Raw genomic sequence first — 25,344 nt, 5'->3', positions numbered from 1 at the left:
AGATGCCTCCTGGGGCCAGGAAGCGATGAGGGCTGAGACAGCAGGAAGGAAAGGGTCAGGGAAGCAAGTACTTGCTGGAGCCAGGGAGTGGGTGAGTAGGTTGTTGTTGGGAACAGGAAAGGGAGAACTGGGTAGAGCTGCTGGAGTGGGAGGAAGATGAGCACAGCCACCTGGTTCGAAATCACAGGACAAGAACTCTTGATCCTGCAGCAGGGGGTCAAAACTGCCTGACTTACAATAAGTTTGGGAGACTTGACAACATTGTTCATCTTTCCCAGTCCCCTCCCTTTTAGGCTTCCCCAGGCTACCTGCAATGTCCCATTTCCCACCAGTTTCTTTCCACAATCCTCTCCTCACTTGCTTTTGATAGGCTCCTGCTTCCCTTTTGCTCAGGGACATCCTGAGTGGGAAAACTGGTTCTCTTTCTCACTCCTGGGAAATTTTACACATGTAATATTTGGCAGCTATGAAATGTAGAGGGCACAAACTTCGAATTCTATTGCAATGCACTGGCTGGAGAGAGTTTTCTGAGTGACAAAATGGTAAAACGGCAAACATTTTGCTGAAAAATACTGACTGCTCCTTGTAAACAAAAACAGGCTGTGTATGTCAATGGGCTGCTCCTACATTAATGATGAAGTTGGTGACAATTACAGAACTTTATAAGCCATGTTTAGCCTGGAGGTTGTATTTTGGTCTCACCTGTCTTTAACTGAAGTAATTATGAAAAATATAGTAAAGAGAATGTGGGGGACTTGCTTATAAGACTTATTCCAAAAAGCTTCAATGGGGCTGCAGGCAACACCTGTAGCTGCTGAGGCTTGTTCACTGAAGTACAACTACATTCTGGGTAAACCTCAGGCTACAATCGCCACCTTCAGACACATCACTAACCCACCACGATACCAAAAATCTGGACGCAGGTAAAATAGGATTCAAGGGAATCAGACGTACACACACACACACACACACACACACACACACACACAATTTTTCCTCAGGCCTGGACCTCACATTCTTTTACTTGGCCTCATGTCAAGATGAAAGGTAGTTCTTACCTTCTAAACTACTGTGTTTCATCATAGCAAGAATTGAAATTATTCCATTCTTTGCCTGGTTTTTACTTTGAATATGAATTTTTATCTTAAAAATACAGAGGGGAAAATCAACTATCAAGAAGATTTTATGTCCAAATTGATAGTTTGGGTATCTAATTTATTTAATTGAATATAAACATCCTCTCTTTCTTTTATAAGTCATTTGTCTCTTTCCATAGTTTTGCTTCAAATAACACACAACGATATTTATAAGTAAACAAATATGCATCAGCATATTAAAAAATGCATCTGAACATTTACAAAGTATATTTTTGATGTGGCTGGCTTGAGACAACATATAGAAAAACATTTGAGAAATTAGACAAACTATAAAACCAATCCTGAACTCATGATTTGGGCACTGCTCTCACCAAAGTCAAGTGGGAGTTCTGCCTGAGCCAGGACTGCAGAACTGGATCCAGGATCCTGATCCAAAAGCTCACTGAAATCAACCAAAGGACCATTAACGACTTCAATAGGTTTTGGATTGGGGCAGTGTGAGTAAATGTCATTTTCACACACTGTCAAAACTGGTGAAAGATTGTATGCTTTTTGATGCAGATTGGATAACAAGGAAGGTGTCATTTTACAGGCATTTTTCAACTATAATTGCACTTCTAACCAAAAGTAGTACACATTGATTTGAGTCCCTCCATTCATAGATTCCAAGACCAAAGAGGACTACTGTGAGCCCTTGTCTGACATCCTATGTAACACAAGCCACAGAACTTCCCTAAAATAATTCCTAGTGCACACCTTTTAGAAAAAACGAGGAGTCCTTGTGGCACCAGTGGATTCTAGCTCACAAAAGCTTATGCCCAAACAAATTTGTTAGTCCCTAAGATGCCACAAGGACTCCTCATTTTTTTTGCTGATACAGACTAACATGGCTACCACTCTGAAACCTTTTAGAAAAAACATCCAATCTTGATTTAAAAATGGTCAGTGATGGAGAATCCACCATGAACCCTGGTAAATTGTTCCAATGGTTAATTATTCTCACTGTTAAAAACTTACACCTTATATTCAAAATTACCTATTTATATTAAAAAGGTGATGTCAAGAACATTAATTATAGCTATTTTTGAGATGTACCAAACTGCCAACTAATAATTTGGACAGTGGTAAACATAGTTGTCTACTGATCTTCAGCACAGAGCACTAATATAGCTCAATATTCATGGGAGCTAGTTCCTGTGATGAGTTAAAAGTGCTTCTTTAAATTTTTAAAACAATCAGTGGCATACATAATGTGGTGAGAGTTATGTAATGGACAATGTAACTTCTCACACTGTGCCAGAATCAATGCTGTCCTTACAAATTGAAAGCTTACGTTTGTGGGTAAAAGAAACACCTACTAAAGTGAGGGACTGAGGACACTGGTTAGTACTGCTCATCATGCATGTGGAAGATGTGCAAGTTTCTGTGCTCAGTTCAGTCCAGACTCAATCCTGATTTGCCCCACACTTCCACATTCCAGTTCTGAGCCTCTGCTGAGCTTTGACAAACAGTGCAATGGTTCTGTGATGTGAACATACGTCCATTAGAGAGAGAGCCAAAACTCCTTTTCACCTGTGACCTTTCTTGAAAAGGATATTTGTAGCTTGCATAACTCTAGACTATTTATTATGCTCTTTCTACAGCTTCAGCTTTTTTGTGCGCATGAAATTCCCCACCTTAACCTTAAATTATTCTCTCCCTCTGGTGATGGTCTCTGAGGCTCAGGCTTTATTCCCCTTCAGGGTTCATTCTTCCTCTAAATACTCATCTTCCATTGCATTCTATAAAGAGAGTTCCCAGCAGTAGTTTTTAAAATAAAAGATGAAATGTTCAGCAGCTGAACATTTAAGGCTCTAGTGTCAGTACCTGGAATGCCTCCTGTTGACAATGATGGTTATCACTGGGGGCAACTGAAATCTGTTCATTCTGAACTGTCTTCAGAAATCAGCCTTATCTGATTGTTCTTTCAGATCAAAAGAAAATAGGAAGACAAAGTAAGCTGTGCATATTCTTTCACTCTGCACTTTGTTGTTAAAAGGGGTAGGAATCCCACTAGGACCCCTAAACCACTTTTAGATATTACTAATCTTTGCTATGGATTTCTATTTTTTCCATTTACTGCCAGCTGACTGATTAGGTTTTGATATTTTAATGGCATAGAGAAGCACTGTTTGGAATTACCTGTGGAAAACATAACAAAATCTAGATAGACAAAAGAACATTTATTGCTCGAAGGGAAATGGCACGTAATTCTCAGCATTTAAAGCTGAGATTAGACCATTTATCCAAGTGTAATAAGAACACTTGCCAGGTCTCAAAAATCACACTTTGAACTCCTAGATTTAGGCAGTTACCCTATATTTTAGATATTTCTGGAAGACGGGTTGACATTGCTGCTTACACCAAGTTCAGTTTCAATTACTAAATACATAATGCCCTCTGCAGAGGGCAGATGAGAAGAATACCAGCCTATGCCTGTTTTACCAGCAGAGCAAGCACTGTTGCTGACAAATAATCTTCCCAAGATACAGAATGTGGCAAAGTGCCTGCCAATTCAACAGCAAGGAAAATAACAGAGTGCTTGGCATTCCCCTTAAAATGTGTTTCTTGTTGGACACAGGAAGTCACTTTACATTAAATTGGGATGTGACATAATGTAACATGTCAAAGGCTTTGTTAAAAAACAAATTGGAATTGAGCTGCATATAGTACATCTCAAGTCTTGCATTCAGTTTCATACACTAAGAAAGTCACATGCAGAGCTTATAAAATTCTACTGGTGATGAGGTTTTTGGAGCCTTTCCCAAAACTCAGTGTGATCTTAGAGGGGAACCCTCAAAATATAAAAACATTTACCCTTGAGCTTCTTAAATGACATCTGAACAAATGAACAATTTGCTCCAGTAAAATTCCATACTATTGTAATAAAGCAATTCCTACAACATGTGTTTTGGTATATTTTAATAGTCTTTGACACTGGCATTAATCAGTGAATTAGATTTTCAACTCATAACTCACATCCTGAATTTGCTCTCTTCCTCCAGAATGTGGTACTTTTTTGCCACTAGACAACTCTGGATAATGAAGTCTAGACATACCTAGCCCTTTATTTTCCAGCTGGCGCTGTCTGTTTTATTGTTCAATGTCATTCTAATGACCCTTTTCTTGATTTCTCTTTTTCCATTAAAAGGCAATCAGACCTACGAATGACCACCTTGCCTAACACCTTTAAACTTTGTGCTCACCATGGCCAGGAGTTCTTAGTCTAGCAGTAATGCTACAATGGTTCTTGTGAGCAATATAATTTGTACACTAGCCCCTAGCATGCTGAGTCACTGCACTGGCTCTTATGGGTAGATGTTTGATATTGGAGCAAAGAACATGGACGACAATTCAATATGACACCAGGCTGCCATCAAGTACAAAGTAAAGAATGGCTGAAAATGCCCCCCGCTGTCTCTTTTCATTAGATGGGAAATGGACTCTTCAAACCTGTTCCAAACCACACTAGGGTAGGTCTTTAGGTCAAAGTCTGATATAGAAGGGGAAGAACTGTTCCAGCCTTTATTTTGCACACTCCACCCTTCGTAGAAAGAGCTGTTATACTTAGTACAAATCTACTGTAACTTGACACTTGAATAAAAGAACTTTCATCATTGTACATGAAGTGTGAGGATATTAAGCTATTTCAACAAAAAGACAGAATGTTAAAAAAATTGCTACGTTCTCACTGAAAAGTGAGAGTATGAGAAGTATCAGCTCTAGGCTCTCTTGATTTCTATGCTGCCTGACTTATCTCCCCCAGGCTACTCAGGTCAGATGGATATATGAACACAAATAGGAAATCACAACATAAAATGTATCACAAATTGGTCTTAAAAACGAGTACAAAGAGCCCTTAATTGATCACATCAGAAAAAGGGTTTCAACCTCTTGTATGGAAATAACGTGCTACTCTTAGAGATAACGGCATGCATTATGAGACCATCCTTGGGCAGCTGAAGAATAACTGGAGCAGTATTTTACAACAGATGTGCTGCAACATACAGGCAGCATTGTCTAAAGCATCACTTGGGCTACTTTTAGGTAGGAAGGTTGTTATTGTGCTGAAAAAAATGAGACTTCATTTATTTATTTATTTTGTTTTTCTTAACAATGGTTAAGTGCTTTTTTTGGCATCAAATGATGTATGGTATGCGGAAAAAAGAAATGAAAAGATTCTTTTTTTTTGAAGCATGATAAACCCAGTCATTTATACCCAACATGCCTCTCAATCACAGTCACCTTTTTCAGTTAAGCTATATCTGTAATATCTTGCAAAGCTCAACTTCTGTTCCCTTGAAAGCATTTCCCCATGCTGCCCCTCACACTTAGGGGGAGCTCCCCATAAGCATCTGCAAAGCCACTTGTAACATATTACAGATAGACAAATATGTAGAGCAACTGTAATTTTTGTATAAGGATGCCAAAAGTGGCTGCACAGTCAAAAGATTCATATTGGAATGCAGGGTTCTGCAACTGCTCAATGGAGCAGAGAACCTTAGGTTGCAGCTAAGAGTACAGGTTGATTTCTGTGGTGTTATATATATGTAAAGAGGGAAGAAAATGATTAAGTAGTTGAATACAATTCCTTCTTCCATCAATGAGAAAAACAACACATGGTACTAGAAGTAGACAGATTTGAGAGCAGGAAGAATTTCCACTGCAATTTCAGATGTCTGATCCACACATAAACAGGAAGGATAGATATCCTGAAACTACTGTTGAAATAAAGTGGGAGTGATACAGAGGAGTCACAGAAGCATTTTAAACAGAGGTCCTTGCTATATATGACTGCAATAAATGCATACACAATGAGCATTGTCATGAAAAGGGCCTTATTAACAACTGTAGCTCATGCAGAAGTCCTAGAGATTTTCAAGAGCTTCCTCCCTTATGCAGGTACAAATAGGGTTCCAGCAATTTGAAATTTATTCTGTGCCCATGAAGAATGAAACCTACAAAAATTTTCCTTTACACCTAAAATTGCAAGACCCAGCAGCCTTATAGTTTTGGATTCCTTGAGAGATCTGGAGATTAGAAAAGGCTGGCAGTGGGTTACAGTGTGGGTAGGAGATGTGAACAACCTGCTGAGACATTTTGAGGTAAGCTTAGAAAAGGCCATACAAATCTGAAAAGGCAGTGGAACAGGCAAAATTGAAATTGAAGGCCTTACGTGAATAGGAGAGTCAAGAAATTCTGCATGAGGTTGACATGACATGAGCAGGATGTCAAAAATATGACTATACCATAAAATTCATTCCAGGAAGTTATTTACTTGTACTTGACACTTTGTCCACTACCTGAGATGAGACCCATCATAGTGCACAGTCAGTGGTGGATTAATAATTTTGCCGCCCCTAGGCCAGGAAATAATTGCCGTCCTGGCCTTGCCCCGACTCCACCCTTTCCCCGCCCCCATTCCAACCCCTCCCAAAAGTCCCCGCCCCAACTCCGCCCCCTCCCTTCCCCTATTGGATCCCTTCCCCAAATCCCCACCCCAGGCCCCGCCTCTTCCCCCAGCGCGCGGCATTCCCCCTCCCTGCCCCACGAAACAGCTGTTTTGTGGCGCAAGCACTGGGAGGGGAGAGAAACAGGACGCGGCGGCGCGCTTGCAGAGGAGGTGGAGGTGAGCTGGAGCAGGGGGGTGGGGCGTAGAGGGGAGCTTCCGCTCCTGCAAATTTGCCGGCCTAGGCCTTATCGGCTTAGGCAATAATACGGCGCTGTGCACAGTGTGTACAAGAGAGCACAACTCCTCACAGGGAAAAGTGCAAGGAATGATTCAAAAACTATTACAGATAGTCTAAATGCCTGTGTGAAATTGAACATACAGTAAGAAATCCAGTGACTGGTTTGGCATGGAGGCATTGTGCTTTGATTTTATACAGCAGCTGCTACTGGTAGGGAAAGACTGATCTACCACACTAAATGCCAGTGGCATGCCAATTGCATATATGATGAACATGGGTATTGAAATCAGTATGGTACTTGCATGTCTGTGCAACCCGACAAAGACTTCCACTATAGAAGGAAGGAAATATCATGAAAGCATGCAATGGACTATCAATTTCTGCAGTGGTAAGATGCTGCCTCACTCTAACACAGAAAAATAAACAAATATTATAGTTGTTATAGGTAAAAGAATCTCTCTTTTCCTGGTATTAAGTTAGCATGCATAAGCAGTTTACTACAAAACAAGCCTACCCTCTCAGAGATTATCTGCTGTGACTGAGATCCTCTTGGCACAGTAGCAAGGAGGGGAAGTCAGGGAGCTTATTATCGCACCCCAATTCTCCCTTTGGTCCCACCACAGAGAATTGCAGCCTGGAGGTTTGCTCTAGCCTATGCCAGGTGGCAACGGTCCCCAAGGAACCATCCACTAGCTGAGGTCAGCTGGAGCACAGCACATTTCAGCCATGCTTCCTCTCTGTTCCCTACACATCCCTGCAACCCCAACATGTCTTCTGTCCCAAGGTTATTGGAGAATGTGATGTAGGAGTGGATATGCTACCTGCACAACTGTCAGGGAATCCTTCATGCAAAGGGAATTCCTAGCTGAGGAAACAGGACCAGATTCAATTTTCTTTGAGCTGCCAGAACAATGCAAAGAGGGTGGAATGGAGGAGAGAATCTGATCCCAGAACTTTAGTGGAGCAACATGCATATGTGTTTAAAGGCTTTGAAAAGTTTTGCATATCTTAAATAATCTTAAAGAAAGATGCACAGGCTGCCATACATGCAGCCTGTATAGTTCCTTTGGCTCTGAAGAGCAGACTACAGTAAGCACCAGCTAGGATTCAAAGTCTCTTACTGAATTTTCAAAAATATGACTGCACCATAAAATTCACTCCAGGAAGTTGTTTACTTGTACGTGATACTTTGTCCACTATCTGAGATGAAACCCATCATAGTCAGCCTCCAGATGTGGAATTCAACATTGATAAGTACTCAGGTGCTCTGTTATGATGCACATGGGAACAGTTGCAAATTTCTGCAGAAGACGACGAGATACTATAAACTATACATTCTGGATGGGAAAATCAATTCACAGCTAAGCAATAGGTACATTACAGACATAAGCTTTTTCTGTTGGATAGTGTTCTTAAAAGTAAGCATATTGTGATCCCATTAAAGCTCAAAAATTATACTTCATTCATGAAGTGCACATTGAAATGGAAAACTCAAAAAGAGAGCACAAAGGATAATGTATTGGCTAGACATGAACAAAGGTATTTGTGACACAAATTCATCCTAAATTGTGGTAACTGCTTGAGCAACACGGTTGCATATGCCACCCCTACCTAAAGAACAGCACTTAAGTACACACACCTCAAATGAAGTATTCAACGTGATTAGGTAAAATTTTCACTCGACAGAGAAGATAATATTTGGTTGTCATTGATGGATATTCAAGCTAACTGCAAGTATTTCAACTAGAGGAGGCCACTTCAAAATAGATCATCATAAAACCAGAAGCTATTTTAGCCAGATTTGGGTGTCTGAAAATAGTGAGGAATGACAATGGACCTCAATTTGCTATTATATATTTTGAGATCTTCACACAGGGGTCTCTGGATTTGAGCATATTACTTACAGTCCAAAACACCCACAAATTAATGGACTGGCAGAATGTGGTGTTACAATTGTTTAAAGAGCACACACACACACAATGGAAAACCCTATCATGTGTAAACCAAATTTGTGGATTTTTGTGGCCACCTCAGCCTACATACACAGAAATACCGAGACCTGCTTAGAATTACAACAACACAGGCCTAGCTGAAGAAAAACCACAGGTCTTGTTTGGTAATAAAGTGATGGACATACTAAAGAAACAATAAAAAGGAGCAGAATCTTCAGGATTGCCAGCTGATTGGTCTGTTGCAACTCCAAAAAAGCACATAGTGTTATAATAGTTAAAAAAACCCTGAGAGTCATTTGAAATTGAGTGTTTGTGAAATTAGATGTGTTCATGTTGGAGATAAAAGAGAATAGTTTAAAATTAATTGTCGTATAAAAAACTAAAGATGGGTGGATAGCTGTTATTTTTGCATCAGGACATGAGACGTCAAAAATTCACCTTCTATATCAGAATACAGGATGACTTTACTATGTGAAGTAAGAACAAAATGATTTAACTGTTGAATGCAAGTAAACTTTGCACAGAAGAAGAACATATTAAGAAAGCAAAATATTCAAGCTTCCTTTCTCATGCACAGAGATCTCAAGGAATTAGTAAAATTAGCTCTTGGATAGAACTGACAGGTACATTTTAACCTTAATTTGGCTTTTTGCATGAAAGACATAGAACCATCAAAATTACATATAGGAAAGACTCCTTAAGTTATTCTATTAACTGAGCCCTATTACTGCTGCTATCATATGCCCTATATTATTTCTTGTTGCTGACAAAAATTTTAGTGCACAGGGTACAAGTAAATTAGTAGTAGCTGTAATGGTGGTAACAGGAACTTGTGAAGTCCGTCTAGTATAGTGGCAAGCTTACCCCAGCCTGGTAAGAAGAGAAAATGTCATGTTGGCACATGTTGTAGATACATGTTAGCTCTATTTTTGTTCCCATGCCAAAACCTTACAAAGGGAAATGCTTGTGTTGTTATGTAACAATATACCCAACCAACATAAAGTACAGATGCTATGAAAAGTTATTTCAGTGTCTCTCTCACAGGACCACTAAAACGTTCACATTTATACATTAGCTATTAAAGTCTAAATGCAGTGTAAGAGAGATCATCTTTCAAACAATTGATGAGAAGAGTTTGAAAAGTGGATATTTATCAGACAAGAGACGGTTGACATTCTTTACTATAGTGGTAGCTGCAGAAAGCTGTTTTTCTGAGGTGAAAAATAGAGATGCTAGAAAAAAATGAAGGAATATAATCAACAATGTACTTCATTAAACCAGAATATGGCTTTTGCACTGCATATTGAGTTATATTTTTATAGCAGAAAGCCAACACAAGTGATTACCTTTTCAGCACAGTGTACCTGAAATTAGATACACAAACTCCTATTAGCAATACTAAGAGTTGTGTAACTAATTCCCTGCATACAGCAGTGACAATTACCTAAAAATACAAATCTAGTTTAACTCCATAAGTTTCTTGTTTCACATTAACTTTCTCAAAGTGCATAAGGTATATGATGCACAGTTGATTGAAAATTAAAAAAGGGGTCGGTATCATAAAATAATTCTATTTAAAACACCGATTATCGAGTATACAAATTTATTATGGGTATTTCTACTGGTTTTGTTTTCCCTCTGCTGTTTAAATACAAGGGTACATTTACTCCACTGATTTTCTAAGGAAGGCTATAGATGAAATCTACAATTGTAAATCATTAAAACCTGCTTTATCTTAACCAGGGTAAGTCTTAAGCTTTACTGCATTCTGAATACAAAACAATAAAGGAGTCTTACACTGCATGCAGGATGTGTACACAACCCATCCATTCCTCCCAGAGCTTTATTTCAGTTTTGATTAATTACTCAGGGTGGGATTTTTTAAGGCCTACGTTATCACTTTTCTCTTAGGCCCCCATGGGGAAAAATAAAAGTCAGTGCCTGAGAAGGATATTAAAGAAACCCCAAGCAATCAGTGGTGTTGTGTGCAACATTTAAACCCCAATTATCTTATTTTGCAACTCTCTCTTATCTTCACAGTTCCATGAGCTAGACACCCCTAGCTCTTCTTACATATACTGGATCTATGTCAGATTCAAGGGGGAAACTGTGTTGTTCAGGGCCTGCTTTATACATTTAAATTAAATCTCACAACAGGAGTAGAAACACAGAAATGGGTAAGTGTGTAACAAAATGTCTATTATTATGGTGACAGAGTGATGTACCTTTTAAAGCATTTTCCAGTTTTGTTTTGGTTGCCCCCCTCCCCCATAAAAAAGAATTTGTGATCCACAAATGATCAGAACCAAAATAAATTATGGTCAAGTAACTGAACTTTTCTGATGTGTAAATTGAATCATTCCCACACGCTGGTGTTTCATAATTAAAAGACCCTTTTCACTGTGGGAAATTTTACTGAATTTTGTATTAAAAGAAGAAACAAACCATCAATCAGGAGGGGGTAGGGAAACTCAAAGAGCTCAACACATTAAACTTGAAGAGTGCAGTTGAATTCTGAATGATTTGCTCCAGGAGACTGTAGATCTTTAAGGCAGACTACTGTACAAACATTAATGAGCAGAATGCTTATCAGATACTCTGTTCTAAAATCTTTTGTAGTTCCCTAGTAGAACACAATTTCCATTTGGTGGAAAAGCCCCAGAATATGGTTTTAAACAAACCCTTTTTTCAAGGTTCACAAGCTTTAAATTACTAGACGTTGGCTACCATTGAGAAAACTCACTGAGCTATAACCAGAGAAAAAAATAACCAGGTACAATTCAATTCACTATGGTTGCCACGTAAGTGCTCCTCAGGAGGATCAAGACTAGCTGGGAATAAGATTGCTGCCTAATGCAAACAATTCCAAGTGAACATAGAAATTTAACATATCATACTTATAACTCAGGTGCTTTTAACTGAGTTTATTAAAGTTCATGTCTACTGCTAAAAGTTCCAAAATATTAAGCAAGAGTATGTACATTAAAAAGCAAATATTTACTATGATATAGCATAAATATCTCACTGTGGCTTATATTCAGAACACAAGATAAAGGTCATGATAACTAAACTCAATATTGAAATATGATAATTTACTTGTTAATGATGTTTTTTCTCAAGTTCAGTAAATGTGGTGGAGGGGTGGAGGATAGGAAATAGAATGAGGAAAAAAGAAACGAAAAAAAAAAAAAAAGAGATAAGCCAGATCCTCAGCTTGTGTAAACAGGCATAGGTCCATTGAAGTTAGAGCTATGCTGATATACACCAACTCTGGATTTGACCCAATATTGTTAATATAAAAATGTAAGGACATAATCATTGATCCAGTAGCAGAGATTACTGGTAATGGATTAGGAAGTAGGGTACAGAGACAAAGTACAGATTGGTCTTTTGTGATTTTGCAGTACTGCTACTATCATATCAATTAGACATTTAATTGTCTTCACTGCAATTTATGAATCCCAATACAACCAGAGACTCTGGGATGTTTTGACTTACCTTCTCTTCTTTCTTCACTCAGGAGCTTTTTGTTTTCTGAGTTTAATACAACGGTTTTACTCCAGCAGGACACAAACAATCCAGAAATCTGTAATGCAAATGGATCACAAGCATGAATTTATCAAGGAAAAACTCTTAAAAATATTCTATGTATAATGATTCTTAATTACAAAATACAGTATTACTTTTCAATTCTATTGAGGGGCAGAAATACTAAATGCTGGTCTTGTTCTGGGTCATCATCGTTGTCTTCTGTTTAACAGCAATGCACGAGTGCGTCTTTGGATCTCAGATATTATTTAAAAGGTAAATTGAGACGTAGGTTATCTGCTGTGAATATTTATTATGGATATTGCTAGACTAACGTTACAGCATTGGCAAAGGTAATTTTACTTGATTGCACCGAGAATTTCTTTGATGAAAGTTTTCCATCAAGAAATTCTAAGCCATCAAAATCAAAACTTTTTGTGGAAATGCATCAGATTCATCGAAACTTTTGTCAGGTCCAGGATGGAATTTCCCAGAATAGCCTAGTGGTTAGGGCAGTGTTTTCCAAAAGGTGGGTTATGAGCAGGTTGTAGATGGGTCACAGGTTGGGTGCTGAGGGCAAGCCCTGAGGTGCGAGGGGAGGTTCTAGAGAAGGAGGCGGCAGCACACCAGTGGGAGAGGACAAAGATGACAATGCTGGCTTATGACTTCATTCCCACCCCGAATGTAGATCCTGGGAAGGTTAACAAAAAACAAGCAAACAAACAAAAGACAAAATGAAGTTGGTGGGTTGCCTTAGTAAAAAGTTAGGGAGTCAATAGATTAAGGCAGATGCCTGAGATGTGGGAAATGTAGTTCCAGTTTCTTTTCTGCCTGATTTGAAGCAGGGACTTGAATCTGTCTCTCTCATATCCACTAACCACTGGATTATTGAGTATTCTGAGATAGTCTCTCTTCCTCACCCTCAAATTTCAAAAGGCTTTGGTTTCATATCAGAACAAAAGCAGATATCCAAACCTCAATTTAAAAAAACAACAGAATTCTTGTTTTCTGGCCAGCCTATTATACCTTTGATACCAACTGTAAGAATGACTTTTTGGGATTCCATATTTGTTTTCTCTCATTTATTTTCATATTTTATTTTGTCATCTCATAAGTAAAATGTTATTTCCTAACTGTCATGGCCAAACTCACCCTGAGATCTGAAAGTCTAGCTGCATTCTTTCTGGCATTAACATTGTCAATAATAATGATTTTTCAGTTGTAACTTAACATTCTGTTGATGTGTGAACTAGAAAACATTCTAACTCACTCTCCCATAGCCCTGTAAAACCAATAGTGTCAACAATAGTAAGCAACAAAAACAAACAAAAAGACAATGCTTAATTTCATAAGTAAGTAGAATACCTATAGAGAGCAGATTTATTGAGCAATAAGCCATTTTCACATTGTCACTTTCCTGAACAATCATTTTTAACTGTTCAAAAATTAATTGTAATGTAACTTTCTACGTTTAATATTCAGCAACTTTTGGGGTACAGCCAGTCACAAAAATAGAGAATTAGTAATTAAAAATGGTGTGTAGAATCAACTGCTATAATGCTAGCTTCTGAAAATACCATTTCATACTTATCATACTCTCTTTAACATTCTAAACATGTTCAATTTTGGTACTCTCATTGGGGAAAAAAAAGATTTTCATGCCATACATTTGAATTTTGCAATTATTTTTGCTTTTAGCACTTCTCTCCAAACATTAGTCTATACAGTCCACAGTCCTCTCAATTATTTCTATGAGCCTGTCAGAAATACTGAACTCTGTAACAATAAAAAAAAAAGGATGCAGATGGAATAAAAAATAAAAGAGTTAAATGTAACACATTTGTGCCAATATCTTTTCACCACAAGGTGTTTTTTTCCCCCCGAAGTATTTTCAACATCATTCCATAAAAATGCATTGTGAAGGACAATTTCCCAATATTTTCTTTTTAAAGGAGACAGGCCAAATATAAAACCACCACCAACAGCAGCTTTTACAGGAAGCCTTTAAAAAAAGAGTTATCCCTGGGGTAGATGGACCAGAATATGAAAAGAAATGGTAAAATCATAATCAAAATCAAAGACCATTCTTAGTATGTTCTCCACACTTTAGAAGGGTTTCAGGAGTCATGATCTCAGTTTATGGAGGCAGAGACTATGGATATTACACTAATTACCAATACTGAATGGCATAACATTCTGAAAAAATGGCTCAGCTATAGTTTTGTAGCAAACTCATAACTGAATCATAGGAAGAGATAGTGTTTTAATAGATGATAAATACAAAACAGGATAATGGAAGCCTAGAAAGTAGTAGTGAATAATAATCCCAGTCATGAATGACCTAACATCTTGAGACACTGTACATGTCTTGTCACATGCCTTTAATTGGGGCAATAGATAGAAAAATCTGCATGGGATCACAGCTCTGAAAAAAATAAAATTATGCACACCAAACACAAAATAGATACCGGTACGCTGTCCTCGGGAGCCAAAAATCTTACCGCGTTATAGGTGAAACCACATTATATCGAACTTGCGTTGATCGGCCGGAGTGTGCAGCCCCATCCCCCCGGAGCACTGCTTTACTGTGTTATATCGGGTCACATTATATCGGGGTAGAGGTGCATGTTTTGTTCCAAATAAGTCACTAAACACTACAAAAAACTGAATGGCAATATGGAGACAAAGCTCTGAAAAAAGCTTGGAGAATCACACAATCAATGCAAACTGTTTTACTATTTGATGGCCAGATAAACAAATCATTGAGTTATACCAGCTGATGATCTCTCTCTGAAAGTTCACTGTTAAGAATGCTAAGAATCTATCAATAACTTAATTTGGATTCTATGTTTGGGTGTTCTTTCATCTTGCTTGTTTTCATCTTTTGGTTAATGGATTTAATGTTCATTTAACAAATTGCTGATATCAAGTTTATTTGTTTTTGCTGTGGAAACAAGGTGTGAAAGTTCCTACAGAGCTACTTCATGTTCTTCTGGGTCACTAATAATACTGAATCCTATTGTTCAACACTAGAGTGTCATAAGAGAATGTGTGCCTATACACAAACACACACACACAATTTATGTGTTTATTTTTTCCTATTTCTTGTAAACAAAAATTACATTTAAAAACATCAAAGAATCAAGGTTAGTTACCAGTAACTAGATTTCTTTGAAATAAGCCTCTGTATGTTCTCACTTGTGGGATGAAAGTGTTTTCACCACAAACTTCTGGAATCTGCTTCTTCAGGAATTCTGAACCTACAACTCCAAAGAAGCTGGGCAGGCAAGCAACGACTATGAATGTGCAGAGCTCATCTCAAAAACTCCAGTTATTTGTAAACAACCTTCAGTTTCTTCAAGTGGTCTCTGCACATTACCAACTGTGGGAGTTTAGTAAGCAGTAATTTTTTTTTAAAGGAAGGTAGAATGAAGATTTCTAGGTGAAAAAAGGGACTGCAGAATTGCCAGAAATCAGTATCAACTCTGTATGCCAGGTCAAACATGTATTAGAAATGACAGCAAACTCTCACTCTCCCAAAACAAGCCTCAAATGAAGAAAAAATAGCTAAAAGCACACATAAAACTTCAAGTAGCTTCCTTACAAAATTCTGTGATGAAGCCCATGGGAAAACATGTTATGGAAAACACATTGTCATAATAATTGTGATACATAAGATGATGCATTTGGGTAATCTTTGAGCTGTGATGAAAGGCCACTTAGTCCCACCTCCTGCTTTTGGGGAACTCAAGGATTAATCTGGTCCTCGTAGAAAATATAAGACACTGTATATCCAAGTATGGAGCCAAATCTTCCTGGATATGAATAAGGCATGGAGAAATACAGACAGGCTAGTGCCAAGAAAGATGGACAGAGACCATCAAAGATGGAAATTAGGATAAGGACAAAGATAGTGACATATTTTCTGTATATAATATGACATATGGAATCATTAGGCCTGTATATCTCATTTACTTTCTGACCTGAAGTAACAGCTATAACAAATGCATTGTCACAAGGCTATGGAAGAGAACAGTTTGACAAATGTGTGAATAGAGTCTCCATGAGTCATGTGAAAAAAAGCTTCACACACAGAAGGGACTACTCCTAGGGTAGCTCAAATGAATCCATCTCACCACAGAACTCAGAGCACAACCCATACATGACAAAACAACTACCCCCAAGTACCCTAGTGAGTACATAGTGCAACCATTTCATTAACTCAGTTACTGGAGAGTGAACAAAAATACTACTGACCCGTGTATCAGACAGTGAAAAGTTGAAATGTCAGTCAATTGCATTCTAATACATAACAAGGGAAAGCCATCTCCAGTCAATTCCCTTTTGAGCTGCTCTCGAGAGTCTCTTCCAGGTCACCGGAGTTGGTCAAATTTTCCAGTTTTCCAACAGAATATTCAGAACTGAAAAGGCCACTCTCCATCAAGAATCCTAGCAAACCAGAAGTCAAGCTGTCAACCCAAGGAACTTCACCTTGCGTGGAGACTCAAAGATGTCTCAACCCTGAGATACAAGATCCAGAGACTGGATAGCAGCAATTGAGGGAGTCACCATGAGACACACAATATTTAATAATAAAAAAGTGTCAAGCTCTATTCATAGTTAAAATAGGATCTAGCTTTGTCCCAGCTGACTTCCAGAATCAATAAAATCAGAAGGAACATATAGAGGACAACAGTGCTGGCAAAAGGAGTCCATCAGTAACATTAGTTCTTGCTCATTCCTGAAGCAAAACCAGTGACAATGGGCATCACCACTGGCAGCAAGAGACTTTTCTGGGGCTTCCCCACCTTGCAGAATACAGAATGCAAGATGGAGACATTGATAGAGCACTTGTGCTATTGAGTATAAACTTTGCTCATAGAGTCTGCCAAAACTTCCTCTATCCCTGGCAGGTAAGACATGGGATTGATCCAATGGTTGATGCTACACTTTCTAATAGATAAGCATGCTGACCCAGCTGGTTCCACAGCCTTTACTTTGGCATTTGATACAATATATCACTTTGATGTTGACCATCAGAATATAGACAAGTTTGGATTTAATCAGAGGAAATAAGTCTTGCAGTCCAAAACACAGGTCTCAGTTCCAGGACACTGAAGTGGAACCTTATTTCCTGCAGAGCTCACAAACCTTGAAGAGGTTAGAAATCAAATGGAGTATCCCAGTTCACTAACAGTATCTCAGTTCACTATTATTGCAGATGGCAAGGGGAGGTGAGAAGGCATATAGGCATGCTCTTTTTTAGTCTTTCTTTGTTAAGCATCTTGAATATCCCAAGTCATCATGGTTCTGGTATTTATAATATCAAGAAGAGGATTGAATGAGGCATCCACAGGGCTGGTTATGAACAGACATACTCTGTCAGGTAGAGCAGATGTTGGCACAGGGTAAAATCCTAAATTACAGAGACCCACAAAACCTAAGATAGGAAGCAGGTAACTGAAAAAAAAAAAAAGAGGCCTCAGTGTCCATCCACGTATACAGATGCATTAGTGAGAAGCTCTTTGCAGAACTTGACTCTCTGCACTGGACTCTTGTTGACTATCATGGATCCAGAATTTCAGTAACTGTTACATGGAACAAAGTGAACGAAGCCAGAGAACTGGCATCAACCTGGACAGATCTGGGCACCTTGGCCACTTTGGAAAGTCAGAGTCAAATATGCTTGATTCTTACCATTGGACTCAGTCAACCAGCAATAATTCTAGGACTATGACGCTGATTTTGCCAGACATAATTTTTTTTTGACACTGATGAAGCCAGACCCCTGGCACCAGTCTTGCTTGATCTAGAAGATCTGAAGAATCTGGCATCACTTATCCCAGCCACAGAACCACTTTGATCTGTAATTCTCCTGAGATAGTAGGGCAGTTCCCTGAGCATTGGATTCAGGCATGAATGAGCCAGGGACAGTGGTGCTGCTTATCCAACACATAGAATTGACAATGCAGGTCCTCAGCCCAAGATTCAGTCAATATGAATTAATCCAGGGACCTCTGTGCTACTAATGTTGAGCATAAAGTCAATGAGCATAAAATCCAACCCTTGGTGGCTCCAGGGATTCAACTCTGTGATCTGGGAATCAAGATGCTGCTCATAATGAGCATAAAACCACTTTGGCAAGTAATTCTCTAAAGTTGACAGGGCTGGATCATTGATAATGGACTTGGTTAACGCAAATGAATGGACTCTGGTGCTGCTTATGCCAAACACTTGACACTCCAGAATCAATGGTGTGGGATCCTTCATGTTATATTTAGGGCTTGTCTACAAATGGACACTCAGGAAAATTAATCTGAATTAAATAAGAGCTTATCTACATAAACATTGAGTTCATGGCAGGTGAGGGTGTGAATGTACCCCGCACCTGCCTGCCTCGGAATAACAAACTATCCATGTGGACCCTGCTGTTGCACATTAACAGTTTGTTAATGTGCCGTGATCTAGTCCTTTTAGAAACAGGACTAGATCAAAGCACATGAACTACTAACGTGCATCGTCAGGATCATAGAATATCAGGGTTGGAAGGGACCTCACGAGGTCATCTAGTCCAACCCCCTGCTCAAAGCAGGACCAATTCCCAACTAAATCATCCCAGCCAGGGCTTTGTCAAGCCTGACCTTAAAAACCTCTAAAGAAGGAGATTCCACCACCTCCCTAGGTAACCCATTCCAGTGCTTCACCACCCTCCTAGTGAAAAAGTTTTTCCTAATATCCAACCTAAACCTCCCCCACTGCAACTTGAGACCATTACTGCTTGTTCTGTCATCTGGTACCACTGAGAACACTCTAGATCCATCTTCTTTGGAACCCCCTTTCAGGTAGTTGAAAGCAGCTATCAAATCTCCCCCCCCCCATTCTTCTCTTCTGCAGGCTAAACAATCTCAGTTCCCTTAGCCTCTCCTCATAAGTCATGTGCTCCAGCCCCCTAATCATTTTTGTTGCCCTCCGTTGGACTCTTTCCAATTTTTCCACATCCTTCTTGTAGTGTGGGGCCCAAAACTGGACACAGTACTCCAGATGAAGCCTCACCAATATCGAATAGAGGGGAACAATCATGCCCCTCGATCTGCTGGCAATGCCCCTTCTTACACAGCCCAAAATGCCATTAGCCTTCTTGGCAACAAGGGCACACTGTTGACTCATATCCAGCTTCTTGTCCACTGTAACCCGTAGTTCCTTTTCTGCAGAACTGCTTCCTAGCCATTCGGTCCCTAGTCTGTAACAGTGAATGGGATTCTTCCATCCTAAGTGCAGGACTCTGCACTTGTCCTTGTTGAACCTCATCAGGTTTCTTTTGGCCCAATCCTCTAATTTGTCTAGGTTCCTCTGTATCCTACCCCTATCCTCCAGCATATCTACCACTCCTCCCAAGTCCTCCCAGTTTAGTAAGGCCAGTAAGGGAAGATTCACACCGCAGCTTGTTGTAAACTGATCATTTGTTTAGACAAGCTCTTGAGGTGTAAATTTAATGTGGATTAATTAAACTGCATTAAACCCCTGTGTAGACACTCTCATTCAGAATTAAAGTGGCCTTAATTCAGTTTAGTTTCATTCACTTTGGAAGTGAATTAAACAAAGCCAAATTAAGGCCAGTTTAATTCTGAATGAGTATGTCCACACAGGGGTTTAATTTACTTAATTTCTGAAGTGAATTAAGTTCAACCAAGTAAAGGCAGAATTAAGGCCATGATAATTCTGAATAAGCACCTTCACAGAGGGATTTAATGTGGTTAACTAAACCATTTAAAAGCCTGATTTAAATAAACTTTCCTGAGGGCTTGTCTACACTGTCTTACAGTTCAGATTATGGGGCTATGCATAGCAGTACACAAAGTGCTTCACTGTAACTCCCCCATGTTGGCATTGGGGGTGCAAACTGAAAGGTTCCTAGTTCGCATTAATGTAATCGTGGGCAGGATGGGCAGTGTAGACAAGCCTGAGTTTCCCCATGTAGACAAGGTCTAAGTCAACCTCAATCCCACTCATACTAAGCACAGCGTTCATGTTTCCAGGACTTCAGCACCAGACTCTGTCGATTCAAAAGTATCTGGGTCCTCAGGATGGTCACACTAAGCACAGTAGCACTTTAGCAAGCAGCTCTTCAGAATCAACAATGCAAAGTCCTCAACACTGGATTTTGTTGACCTGGATAGCTCCAAGGACCCTTTGGTATTGAATCCCTGGCATTGCACTTGATCAGGCAGAATGGATCCCGAGATCTTGATGCTGTTTATGTCAGACATAGTGTCGCTTTGGTGAGTAATTCTCTAAAGGCCATGCTAGATTTTCAGATTGCCAGATTTTTAGTCAATTACACCTGAAGACCTGCTCCTGCCAGCCATAGTGAGAAGCGACCTTCCCATCTCTGTGGGTCCAGATGATGCCTGTGCTGTGTGGGCATCCTCCTCTTTTCCTCATCTTTCTTAAGAAAAGCTGACAATGTAAAGATGAGGGGCATAGCCCCAACAGACACTGCTTTCTAGAATATTTCAAGGGCCCACAGTGTAGGCACCTTGATCCCACAAGAAGACTCAATACTTTTAAGTGTGAATTGTTTTCCTTGTTAAGAATAAAACCGTTCCTTTAGACAATGTATGTAAGAGAATGCTTGAATGTGCACTTTATCAGATTAGTCACAAATTTTTGGTTCTTGCTGTTCTGAAACTCACATTTTTCTTTACTAACATTTAACTTAGGTTCCCCATTGACAAAAAACACATTCTTCTGGAACCTTTACTACCAGCATTTACACAAATATATATATATTTTAAAGCCTTGTCATAGTAAAATAAAATAATGTTACTATATATTAGAAAAAGAGAGCTAGCCTATTCTATGGCAAGTGCCCATATTTTTGACTCAATTGCAACTGAAATATACCTATAGGGTCTCTATGGAGTCTTGCATGCTGTTAATTCATTTTGTTATTAACAGCAGCCGCTAGAGCTGCTGATAGCAAGTAAATTTCAATAACAATGCTTCCGGAACAGAGTATGGAAAAATACAATATTTTAGTATTTACAAATGTCATTAGTTAGAAACCCTGCACCTAGGCTTTTAATGAGTGAAAATGTTTTTGTGGCAGGTTGTCTATGGAATTCTTTCCCACTGAACACACTTTATATTATCTTCATCTTCACAGTACTAAGGGTAAAACCTGCTGAGATGCAGCCTCCCATTTACAGGGTGTCAATGAGCCGTCATACACACTTAAAATAATTGGTGTCATAGGAGAAGGTAACATTACAGAACAGTCCTCCCCGCGATATCATCTATGGGCACATGTTCAAAATGTACATGATAATCAAGGCACCATGCTTCTTTCTTCTCAGACCAAAGTTGGCATCAGTGAAACTGGTCAGAAGTAAAAACATGCTGTAATTATTAGTGCTAGTAATTCAAAATCCAGAACATCTTTCTTCAATTAAATATTTACCCACACTACGCAACTTTCTGAACATCACACTCACAAAGAATCAAAGAGACCTTATAGCCCCCCGCAAGTCCCACAAAAAACCCCAAAACACCTTTTCACTATTAAAATATTTATTATATTCTCACTAGCACAGAGAAAAGAACATTTAGTAATGAAAACTGAGAAAAAAGGAGTTTTAGTAAAGACTGCGACATTGTATTGCTTAAATTAATGTAAGTCAAGAGCACATTCTCAGACAAACTTAGTGGCAAATCAGCAAAGCTATACATAAAATAAAACAAACAATACACCTCATTTTTTACTATAGATTACTGCTTAAACAGAGGTTGGTATTCTTTATTTACATGAAATGTAATTAGGTCTGCTGCTGTCAGTACTGTGAAAAATGCAACTGCTCAAGGAAGGCTGTAAATCTGAAAAATATATTTTTTTAAAAAGTGAAGGATGATTGTGTGTGTGTGGCAACAATGTTCACTTTGGGAATGTAAATACCATTCACAATTTTAAATTGGTTTGGGGCTCAGGGTATCATTATATTGTAGTTGTATAGAACACTTATTTAAAAGTGTTTTCTTGATCCCAAGTTTAGATGCTGAACATTCATGTGTAACTGAGCAGACTGTATCTGCATTAAACGACATGATAAAGAGCTTTTGTGTGCATTTTTCTACTGTAGATTGCCTCTGAATGCAGAACAAGCTAAATATTGGTAATTCTGAGACAAAGAAAACCAAATACACCGCTACCTCGATATAACGCGACCTGATATAACATGAATTCGGATATAACGCAGTAAAGCAGTCTTCCGGAGGGGCGGGGCTGCACACTCCGGTGGATCAAAGCAAGTTCAGTATAACGCAGTTTCACCTATAACGCGGTAAGATTTTTTGGCTCCCAAGGACAGCGTTATATCGAGGGAGAGGTGTACCTCTGAATGCCAGATATTAAGGAATGTCTGTATTCGGATTTGAACTGTCTGCATAATCAAGTTATTTGAAGTTTTGGAAGGAACACTGGCTTAACTGGAGGACAGCTTCTTGGTGTATCAAAATATTATTTTAAACACTCAATTTTTCAGTTCAAATCTGGCCCATCAAATAACAAACAGTTCTATCATGAGTGCACATGAATGCCTCAAAAGAGTGTTCTGTGAGCCTACATTCTGAGCTCTCTCCAGCACTGATCCTAACTCCCACGTGAGGATGGGTGTATAATTTTCATTGATAGGCCAGGGTGCATTTGTGCAGAAACATGCTGTCTGGAATAAGGCCCTGCAGCTGTGCCTGCCTGGTGGCCTAATAAGCACAGCTGGGCTGCATCAGTTATGCTGCCTTATGGATCACTCCGCCTGAGTGGCTGAGGAAGCTAGCAGGCCTTCTCTTAAGCCCAGCAGCAACAGTATCTTACTGACTCTAGGAGTACTGTTTGATAATAAATTAACTTGGAAAGGTCACTCGGATAATATTGTACAAAAATGTAAATGTAGGATGAAATTACGGTAGTGTAGTTGGAAACAAAAGAGGTTAAGATTAAGCTTGATAAGTTTATGGAGGGAATGGTTTGATGGGATAACGTGATTTTAGTCAATTAATCAACAGCGTGCCATCGCTGGTAAATAGTATCAATGGTCAATAAGGGTCTGGCTGGAGAATCTTGCCTCCATGCTTGGGGTTCTACTGATCGCCATATTTGGGGTCGGGAAGGAATTTTCCTCCAGGGTAGATTAGCAGAGGCCCTGGAGGTTTTTCGCCTTCCTCTGCAGCATGGGGCGGGGGTCGCTATCTGGAGGATTCTCTGCAACTTGAAGTCCTTAAATCACAGGATTTGGGGACTTCAACAGCTGAGTCAAGGGAAAGGGGGTGGGTCAGCTTTTGTGGTCTGCATCATGCGGGAGATCAGACTAGATGATCATACTGGTCCCTTCTGACCTTAAAGTCTATGAGTCTATGAGGTTACAGCTAAGAAGGTATTGATGATGATGATGATGATGTATAGAACATTGATAAGACCAGTTTTGAGTACAGATGCCAAGCTTTTGGTTCCGCCTCAAAAACAATTCTTAGAAACTTGGAATGGCTCCTGGTCAAAGCTCTGCGATTGGCATGTGGCCCAATGATAACATCAGTCTGTATGCTGCAAATAGCCACTGGAGAAGCATCAATAAATCTAAGGATCAAACTATTTGATCTAAACTTTTGGGCAAAGGTAAAAGGGAATCATGGAAATGAAGTACACAACAGATTTTTGAGGACTGCTGGGTCCTTAATAGACAAAATTATATGGATTTCTGGAGACTTCCTCATATTATCAGGATCTAAAAAACAGGTAAAGGAGAGATGTAAAAAAGAAAAATTTTGAGAGAGCTAAAAATTGTTAGTTACAGAAAAATCAAATTACAGCTGGACGTGCGACTTCTACCTCTGTAATTTTATCTGATTCTTTGTCAGGCATGATGACAATCAGAACAGGGACTTGGGAAAGCAGAAATAACATAATAAGTGAAATAATGGAAATAACGCAAGAAGCTATATGTGTAACAATAGTATGTATTCTGGCACATATTGGAATATATGGAAATGAGATAGCTGACAAAGCCGCAAAACAAGCTCTAAAAAAATGAGCAGGTAGATATTAAGATACCCTTAAGTAGACAAGAATTTAAAAGTGTGGTCACAAGGAGCTTGCCAAGGAATGGCAAGAACTATGGACTAAGGAAACAAAAAGATGAAGGTTTTGTGATATATGCTCAAAAATACTATTGTATTTCACAGTCATGACAAAGATGTGTGCTATGTAATGTGTGCAAAACCAAAGAAACCATGGCTCATGCTCTGTAGCATTGTGAGCAATATTCTACGGAAACAACGTTTCTTTATGAAAATTGAGTCAGCATGGAATCAAAGATTTTTCCCTACAGGGACTAGTGAGAATATAAGGAAAATAGAATAGTGAAAAAAAAAATCCTTGCCATGTTTCTCTAAAGGTACTAGACTGAGTGAAAGGAGATTAAAAAAAAAGGGGGAAATGAAGAAAGTGGTGGTCAGAGCCTTGTATGATGAGGCAGTATGATGAGGCTGAGACCCAAAAAACAAAGATAGCGAGACAAGCTTACTGATAGAGAATCTGCAGGCATGTGCACTGAGCTATCTCCCTGTGCTTGCCTTCTGCCCTTCTCCAGCCTGGACCCTGACCTGCTCCTGGCCCTTGTTCCAGCCTTGCTCTAGCCTTCCCCCACTACAGGTAATCTGGTTCCGACCTTTGGCTCCGGATGCCTAGCTCCGCCTCTACCGTTGGCTCTGGCATTCAGACTCTGACTTTGGTTCTGATCCTGCCTTGACCCTGGCATTCAGACTTCTGCTCCAACCACTAAGCTGATCACTCACTATCTGGTTTCCTGACACATGCAAACACCCCCCTGAGTTCTATGTCATTCCCCAGCTTCTGTCTTTCTGGCCCTACAGAAAATCATTTCTGTCAGTTTTGAGGGAAAACAATCTGGTTGGAAGAACTCTGCCAATACTCTTGGTCTGTCAGTTGATTCTTTGTCAGGAGTTAGTGCAGATATGGGAGCCAGAACT

The 25,344-nt window shown here is 39.3% G+C and overlaps 1 protein-coding gene across 3 annotated transcripts in view; it reads right to left on the bottom strand.

Moving 5' to 3' along the window:
- Positions 1–25,344, bottom strand: part of TENM3 (teneurin transmembrane protein 3) — a 2,213,160-nt gene that overhangs the window by 711,052 nt on the left and 1,476,764 nt on the right. For all 3 annotated transcript variants that reach the window (XM_065596701.1, XM_065596700.1, XM_065596702.1), the window contains one exon: positions 12,277–12,364. The gene's annotated coding sequence lies outside the window, so the exon portion shown is untranslated. The remainder of the gene's footprint in view (positions 1–12,276; positions 12,365–25,344) is intronic.

The sequence above is a fragment of the Chrysemys picta genome, chromosome 5 (assembly GCF_011386835.1).
Source record: "Chrysemys picta bellii isolate R12L10 chromosome 5, ASM1138683v2, whole genome shotgun sequence".
Lineage (NCBI taxonomy): Eukaryota > Metazoa > Chordata > Testudines > Emydidae > Chrysemys > Chrysemys picta.
This window is presented reverse-complemented; position numbering and strand designations above follow the sequence as displayed.